Source organism: Priapulus caudatus, unplaced genomic scaffold (assembly GCF_000485595.1).
Source record: "Priapulus caudatus unplaced genomic scaffold, Priapulus_caudatus-5.0.1 Scaffold109, whole genome shotgun sequence".
NCBI classification, from domain to species: domain Eukaryota; kingdom Metazoa; phylum Priapulida; class Priapulimorpha; order Priapulimorphida; family Priapulidae; genus Priapulus; species Priapulus caudatus.
This window is the reverse complement of record NW_014577170.1, coordinates 14809-23887: the sequence shown is the minus strand read 5'-3', so window position 1 is coordinate 23887 and position 9079 is coordinate 14809. Positions and strand designations below refer to the sequence as shown.

General features: G+C 44.7%; 1 long non-coding RNA gene across 1 annotated transcript in view; it reads left to right on the top strand.

Moving 5' to 3' along the window:
* LOC106805313 overlaps positions 1-9079 on the top strand; it is a 21045-nt gene that overhangs the window by 3829 nt on the left and 8137 nt on the right. The window contains exon 2 of the long non-coding RNA XR_001393417.1: positions 333-335. This is a non-coding gene — a long non-coding RNA (uncharacterized LOC106805313). The remainder of the gene's footprint in view (positions 1-332; positions 336-9079) is intronic.

The window sequence follows — 9079 nt, the reverse complement described above, 5'->3', positions numbered from 1 at the left end:
CGAGTAAACAACTGTAGGTCCAAACATGTTACTAGGTTTAAACTAGTACTTTTTTTTAGCAACCAAGGGGGGTTACAGAAACCAAATAACCCCCCCTGGATACGGCCCTGCAAGGATAGAGAGCATGGTTGTGAGAGCAAAGCCGATGTGTTACTGTTACGCTACATAGTTCTCAATCCTGCCATGCTCTCTATCTTTGTACCGAAAATTCTGCCATTGCAGTTTGTTGTGGCCAACAGCATCGATGGGCTCACCTGAAATTATATGTGGCGGTATGGTGGATTAAAACTCGTTTGTACATAGTTGTGAAGTTATTGCATAAAAATGCTAAGTGTGTAGGAGGCCAACAAATGATTTAGTTCATGAGGTATAGCCACTATAGGTTCCATGGATTTTAGTCATAAGAGTATCGATAAAAGTCTCATGAATGGTCAAATGTATTGATACGTGTATCGTCAAGGTACGTGTCGCGATGCATCGATATATCAATGAATAATCCCACACCTACATTTCAGTGTGTGAAGCAGCGTGGAGCTTTTATAGCTGCCCAGCCAGAATAGTGTTGCTTCTTCGGAAGGGTTACACACCGATACACCGCCGGAATAACTTTCCCCCGGGCGTAGATGGAGGGTCACGTGATGTGGCTGCACTTGTGTTAGGATTAGGGTTAGGGTCAGGGTTAGGTAGAGGGTAAGGGTTAGGGTTAGGGCTAGTGTTGCCACGTAGCGGCACCCTCCATCTACGCCCGGGGGAAAGTGACACCCATACACCGCGGGGTTGTAATCATTGCCACAGTTATCGAGTGAACTGCTCTACAGCTGGTTTAAAATGTAAATAATCATTAAAGCAGGGTGCGAAATTTACGGGAGTCTAGAGTCGAATACTCCTTGATTTACTGTTGGACTCCCTGATTTGTCATTCAGGAGTTCGTGTGACTCCTTGAAAATTCTGCCATACTAACTAGTTCGTTCCGGAGCACGGCCTCGCGGAATTACTATTAATTTTTTCAGCTAATGTTTAAAGAAAATTTGGCAGACGTGCAACTGCATGAATATTAAAAATAAGCACATGTATGCGTTATTGTTGATATCTTTAATTTTGAACCTCAGACTGCGGACTCCCTTATTTTGCTGCGGAATCCCTCTTTTTGAGGGTAGAGGGGGTCCATTGGACTCCCGTGTTCAAAAGTTAATTTCTACCCTTGGATTATTACATAAATTTTCCTCGGAGACCGTGTACAATTTCCGTGAATGGAAATGGACACAGGTTCGATATAATTAAAAATAATGTTTGTGAAAACAATCGCGATATCTGGTATGATGTGATTATTGCTGATTTACCAATGGTTAGTAATAAGCGTGTCTCCGCTTAGAATTGTTAACGTTGATAATAATAACATTTCTGATGGTTAATGTACTAATGTATTCAGCTCACGATGGAGAAGCCCTATTTACCTCCGCCCAACGGAGTTGGAGGAGGTTATGTTTTTGCTCTCGTGTGTTAGTGTGTTCGTGTGTTCGCGCGATCGATATTAGCGCGTGAGCCAGCGAGCCAGCCAGCGCAGCGAGCTAGCCAGCGCAGCGAGCTAGCCAGCGCAGCGAGCCAGCCAGCACAGCCAGCCAGCGCAGCGAGCCAGCCAGCGCAGCGAGCCAGCCAGCGCACCGAGCCAGCCAGCGCAGCGAGCCAGCCAGCGCAGCGAGCCAGCCAGCGCACCGAGCCAGCCAGCGCAGCGAGCCAGCCAGCGCAGCGAGCCAGCGAGCGTGTACGTGTGAGCAAGCAGCAGCAACGAGCGGCTGCTACGAGCGAGCGAGCGAGCAGCAAGCCAGCGTGTACATGTCAGTACGCTGGCGTATATCGTGGGTTATTCGTGTGTGCGTGAGTCGTATCGCGTATGGCGTATGGCGTATGTCGTTGGCGGAGGTATGCACTCTCCGTGAGTGCACTCTGTCTAGTTGTTTCATAAGTTAACCCCCTGCATAGTCATCTGGGTAACTTCAGTAATATTAAAGTCATAAATCACCCTGAATAAATCTTTCTGGTCACTTTTCTAGAGAAAACAAAAGTTGGGCTTTTGTCGCCAACCTGTGTTTTAGGGCAATGACCAACGTATTAGCCAGCAAGCCATGCAGCCGTGATTTGCACGGTCAGTTTTGAAACTGCATGGCCAAAAATGTGTAGCACGGCCTAAAATATTGATCTAAAGTTGTGTACATTTGTTTGCGTAAACAATATTTCACTCCCAAATATTTTTTCTGCACTCCCACAATACTCATTCCTGGCTAATACCTTTGCTATGACAGGTGCGTATACTTTGGCGGAAGAACTCGCCAGAGCATCGTTATTATGATGCTTCTCTAAACCCACGCATTTGTCTGAATAAATAAATAGTAACTTGTTCATTGGCACAGCAAGCTTGTTGTTGCCCGAGAAAGTGCACCAATCGTAGTAATTCACTCGATGGCTGGTTAGTTGGTTTCACTCGGTCACATAACATATACATATTTCAGACATGTATACATATTTAATCATAACATATGTATAGGGAAGAATAGAATTACTGAACTGTTTTGTTATGATACAGTCGTTAGGCCTAGGGATATTTGTTACCGGTAATGGTTTCCCCTGCATTGACACGAGCGAGATGGGCCGCCTCGCTTAAATTCTCAGCCGCCGCACAGAAATTTGACCAAAACACCGTCTCGCTGACGAAAATCAGTGTTCTTTCATAGAACAATGCTTATAATGCACCAAAATAGCGTAGAATGCACCAAATTGTACTATTTTTTCAAAGATTTTCGGGGGGGGGGCATTGCCCTGGACCCCCCTAGCTGGGCGAGCACCTGCGGTGCATTTGCTAGGGCCTGTGCACAAACACACCAACAATTTTTTACCACCTCACAGATCTTTTTGGCCAGGGGAAACACCGTGTATATATAGGGTTATAGTCTAGCTGTAATTCTTGCACTGGCTCACTCGCATCAGAGGTGCGAGGCATGATGTCGGCTCTTTATTACGTGTTGTGAACAGCCTCCTCTATTTCGAACTAGCGAAGCGTAATTTGCTTTTGTGCTACGCAAATTGAGCCAGTGGCGCAACGGAACTAGTGAGTGAGTGCAGTGCGCTTTGTCGACTGAAACACCTTTTGCTTTGAACACTTTTTTGTGCACGTGATTTTCTTGTAGACGTGTCATAATAGCGTAACGCGTACTTTCAGCGATGCGTTCATCCCCACCTCCTTTCCCCCTGTGTACTGGTACAGAGCAGAGTAACTACAACGCATAACGCGCGCGCACCTGATCGCGTAGTATGGAAATTACATGATGTCGAAATAAGACGAGTTTCATGAATTTGTAATAGCATGCAGCCACAGAGTAAGCAAAGAGTAGAATGGAGCTAAAGTGAAGATTGATGAGCCGTCGAGCGTACACACGAAGCGGGCTCCGAGCTGACGCGTTTCATTTCCCGTCTGTTTGTTGAAAATCACTGTCGTAGAGCGCCGCGACTGAGCTTACAAACGGTGCAGCGGCAGCAGCAGCAGCAGCAGCAGCAGCAGCAGCAGCGGTGTGGACTGCTTGCGGTTAACGCTGCCGTCACGTGCAATATTTGCGCGGGAGAGTTTACGTAAATTGCCTAATAATTATTTGACGTGAGAATTTTAGTGCTTTATGGACTCGGTCGCATGGGAATTTTCTTAATCACACTCTTTAACATTTGAAGGCGAGAAAGTGTTCATTACGGTTTTGTGCGTTTAAATGAGTCGCTAGCTATTCGTGTCGTTTGTGTTATGAATGTTCGTGCATTTCCTCTGATGCATAATGATTTAGTTTCAGTGATGAACTGCAGTGCAACTAGTCTGTGTGTAAATTATTCACCTCCTTCAGGCAACATTTAGCCATATTAGTTTTCCATAACCCCACTATCCAGACAAATCACACTGAGTGAAAATTGATTTTCACGTTCTGTACGTTAACTTTACATTTGAGGTTGTAATTATTTCACTCGCACTATACTCGACTATGTTTGACCAGCACTTGATTGTTTCGCCAATTTGGTCAGTAACCCCTTCTGTGTTGAATTAGATTAACACAAATAAGAATTCGTCCAGGGCCATCAGCTTGTTGTCAACATCTATCTATGCATTCATCCATCTGTCCTTCAATCTATCCATCAATCCGTCCGTCCGTTCATCCATCTATTCATTGGTTGATGTATATATGTGAGGTAACTGTGATGGCGACGCTACTGAAAATTTACAATAGACCAATCGACGCAAGCACGCGTTTCACGTGACTCTAACTCATCAAAATGGCAGCTTTTATGAAACTTCCATTGTAAGCAAAGAAAGGAGGCAATTTTAATCAAAATTTGGCAGAATATGCTGCATTTGAATAAACAGTATTTACCAGTCTCACTCCCAATCCAACTGTCTGTCTGTCCGCCCGTTCGTCTGCCCGTTCATTCGTCTGTCCGTCCGTCCAATCATCAGTTCATCCATTCATGGATCCATCCATTCATCTTTTGATTGATTCATTAAGTTAATCTGGAGTGATTGAAAACCAATGTATTTTACTCACCCCTAGTCTTAGCTCCAAGAAACGGTATTGCTAGGGTTACAATACCCGTATAGACAATCCGTCGCACAGCCTGGTCGGGCTACCCTAGTCTAATCTATCCAGTTGTTTGTCTGTTAATCTAACCGTTTATCTACCTAACTTTATCTTGCGGTATCCTTTGAGGAGTAAAAAACATTAATTTTGTCCCTCGATTTTGAGAAAAAGGGGAAGTATATGTGCCAAAAAAGGGGAAGTATAAATTATGTGCCAAAAAAGGGGAAGTTTGGCATTAATTTAACACGCAAAAACGCATTCAGCTCAGTTTATCGATCTGCGTTACAATAACCGATTGCCTTAAAAAAATACTATCGCGAACGTAACGTTTAACCTTTAATCAACTATTCGATAATGCAAACAACACGCGATGCCGGCATAATAATTGTGCAGTCATAACGAGTTTGACAAAATCGATGGCGTCACAGGCGCAGGTATTAGGGCGCCCGCGGTGTACGGCGCTCGCACGAGCGTGGCGGGGGACGGGTGGTCGACAATCGAAAATCGTTCTGGTGCACGCAATGACCAACGTATGCTAAATTGCTAACGAGAGCTCGGAATAGCTATAAAAGGTACCAGCGTGTGTTACTAGTATGTACCATTACTATAGGCGTGTAGTTGTAGAAGTAGTAAACGAGTAGTAGTAGTAGTAGTAGTAGTAGTAGTAGTAGTAGCAGCAGCAGCAGCAGCAGTAGCAGCAGTAGCAGCAGCAGCAGTAGTAGTAGTAGTAGCAGCAGCAGCAGCAGCAGCAGCAGTAGCAGTAGTAGCAATAGAGGTGCTAGTGGTGGCGGTGGAGGCGGTGGGCGGTGGAGGCGTAAATATAACTTTAAGTGAAAAAAACGAACGTAGATCGATGAAATGTATAAATAAGTAGCTGTCACGTACACATGTGCGCACTGCGCAGTATAGTAACCCATGATCATCGTGCGGTTGTAATACTTCAGTGAGCTGAAAACAACTCGAGTGCGCGTAGTGAAAATAGCGATAGAAATTACCGTACAAAGCAGTTTGTTTAGTGAATGTACCGTGACCACGTTCTATACGATTACGTCCATTTATTCATGATGATGGGATATATGCACTGAGTAATGGGTGTAGGTCTATCAGGTGATATACGATATTGCTTGTGTGTAAGTAGGCACTTTCAAGCTTTTTTCCACCCTTCTAAAGCCATTCGTTTGTGTGCGTTACTTTACTGCACTCAAAAGGCACGTAGCTATATATAATGAACCATTTTTATCGGGCTCTGAAATGCATGGAGACATGATTTACGAGGAACACGCGTAGTATGTAATACAATGCGGGCACGCGCGCGCAGGTAATAATATGCTAGAATCCGTAATCTATCGTGCAGCAACGATGTAGCTGACTTCGCGTCCGTTTTTAACCGAGAGAACGTCGCTATAGAACGCCGGATGTCATTCTCAAGAACGAGCGGAATTCTGACGGTAGATTTTTAGCGTGAAAAGCGTTATCATCTTTTTGCCACTTCGAAACTTTGAAATGCGATATTATCAGGCAATATATAAAATTAGAGTTGGCGATGTCTACAATGATATGAGATGGCGATATTACGTTCGATATTCTCAGATAAAGATTATACTCTCTTCGTTAAAACAAGATTACAGTATTCTCTTTCTTTTGCCTTTAAAAAAAATCTCTATATATAAAACGATTCAAACTAAACGTTTTATCATAGTTTACATCCGCATATAAAGCGGTGCTTTCAATCGGATCACATCACCAAAAATAGTTTATATATGAACTGCGGGCAGTTTATATGCTCTTGATATCGCGACGGAAACGACTGCTGTACATGCAGTAAAAGAAGCCCGCTGCGTATATAAGCAGAGAGGAGCAAAATCCTGTGCTACACGAGCGTGGTAGATGATTGTTCTCCGATGGCACGCTGAGTATGCAGATGAGATGAGAGAGAGAGAGTGTATAAGGGTGGACGGCTAGCGTGCGCGCGGGGGCTTAGGGTGAGGCTAGGATGTAAGTTGTAACGTGTACGGTAGCGCTGTGCCATGATCACACTCGCTTGTGCACTCACTATTCAGTGCTTGGATTCGACCTTCGCAAGTCGTGCACAAGGTACTTTCGTTGCTTGCGAGCTATAGAAATGCCTAAATTGGTTGCAGAGGCTGAGGGGCACTGATTGTGTGTGCGTGCGTGCGTGCGCGCGTGCGTGTTTGTCTGTGTATGCGTGCGTGTTTGTCTGTGTATGCGTGCGTGTTTGTCTGTGCGTGTGTGTGCGTACGTGCGTGCGTGCTTGTGTCTGTGCGGGTGACCACCCGCTGATAGCTTTCACTCCGGCTGGCTGATGTTACTATGGCGCTGTAAGAATACGCGAGTCACATGCTAGTCTCTGCGTGTGCTGCCATCGCATGTATTCTCCAAAATGATGAAAAGAGGAAGGCAGAAATTGGATGAGATGGAACGAAGAAAATCACGAGAGTCACGATAAAGAAAGATGCAACGAGATGCGCGTGCGTGCGTGCGTGTGTGTGTGTGTGTGTGTGTGTGTGACTGTGCGTGTGTCCGCGTGTGTGACTGTGCGTGACTGCGTGTGTCCGTGTGTCCGTGTGTCCGTGTGTCCGTGTGTGTGACTGTGCGTGACTGTGCGTGACTGCGTGTGTCCGTCTGTCCGTGTGTGTGACTGTGCGTGTGTCCGCGTGTGTGACTGTGTGTGCGTCCGTGTGCGTGACTGTGCGTGCGTGCATGTGCGTGATTGTGTGCGTGCGTGCGTGCGTGAGTGCACGTCTGAATTGCTTGCGAGCGTAGTGTCACTAGTGTGTACGTGTACGCTCTAATCAATGTCCTCATCGCAAGCGGTTTTAGATGTGCTGTATCTGGCTTTCTCGCACTTTCGTCGTCGTTGCTGAGGAAATATATTGGCGTGACCGGAGCGTCCTGCCCGCCACAGCAAGTCTAGAGGCCGCACAACTACGCAAGAATCGGGGGCCTATTGCTAATTACCTCCGCCAAGGGGTTAGCAGGAGGTTATGTTTTCACCGGCGTGTGTTTGTTAGGCTTGTGTTTGTTGGTTTGTGGGTTTGTGTACAGCCTAACTGAAAAAGTTATGGACGGATTGTCATGAAATTTTCAGGATAGGTCAGAAATGGGGTAACTTAGCATTGATTACATTTTGGTGGTGATCCGGATCCAATTAATTAATTAATTAATACAATTTTCAGGATAGGTCAGAAATGGGGTAAGTTAGAATTGATTACATTTTGGTGGTGATCCGGATCCAATTAATTATTTACTTAATTAATTAATAAAATTACTCACAGTGACACAATTGAGCAGCCATGGCGGAGGTCTGTGCTCTCCGAGTGCTCTAGTTGACTGATGGCTTTTGCTGCTAATGCGCCCGCTGCGTTGCGGTCCATTTGCGCTTTACGTGAAAAGAACGGTTAAAGTTAAAATAATTGCAAAAAAATTGCAGTTAAAATTAAATAATTGTTAAAGACGGGCGGCTCATGTATTTTGTGATTTTATGCTACACAAGTGAATATGTAAGACTGATAATTGGATATCGGGCCCCTAGGCGTGAAAGATTAGTAATAAAACGTAACCATGCACGTCGGGAACTACCAACTTATTCTCATACTTCCATGTTTCAATATTAATATCTTCGTAACTTCGAAACCTTTTTTGGCGACGCTAATCTTTCTTCCGATATGAAATGCGTTACTATTTAGTTTCGAAACGAATTCAATTATAGCGTCGTGAAAGCGGCTATAATTGGCGCTAAACCAACAGTTCACTATCTGTGTAGAGACGTTGAAGCCACTTAACGAGGCTAGGCCGTAGCGTGTGCCTCTGCTGATAATTGCGATGAGAACTAGGCAGGGTGCGTGTTGCTGCGTCGCTCGTGGTCTTATCCTCTTCTGCCTCAATAGGAACATTTCGTTTTCCGGGCTGTTTTTAGCTCACCTTGACATCGTCAAGCTGAGCTATTGCCATGGGTCGTCGTCCGTCGTACGTAGCATCCTCACATTTGGCTAACGGTCAATGATATAATCAGACCTTTGAGCCCAATGGTTGATTGGTATATTTGTTACTGCTAGCCCTCCATTATTAAGTCCTATTTTGGACAATGTCCAAGTTCGATTATTATTGCGGCACCCGCAATTTTTGCAATAATGATATTGACATTAAGTCGTTATCAACGATTTGCTTATTTTGTCGGTATCGTGCACGTTATGAATAAGGCTAGGCGAAGTCGTTTTATATTTAAATGGATAAATTTTCACCATTCGATTACATTTTACCCCCCTCACAATTAACTGATCCTATCGGCCGAATCAGTTGTTTAGTTAATAAAGTACAAATTTACCTTTAGCCAAACGAGATTTAAGTTTGCCAATAACACTGGCTGTATAAAAATTGTCTATTTGATCGCTTCAAGAAATCGTGTTGTTGACAGCTACAACGCCATCCGACTTACCGGATCTACCTCTTCT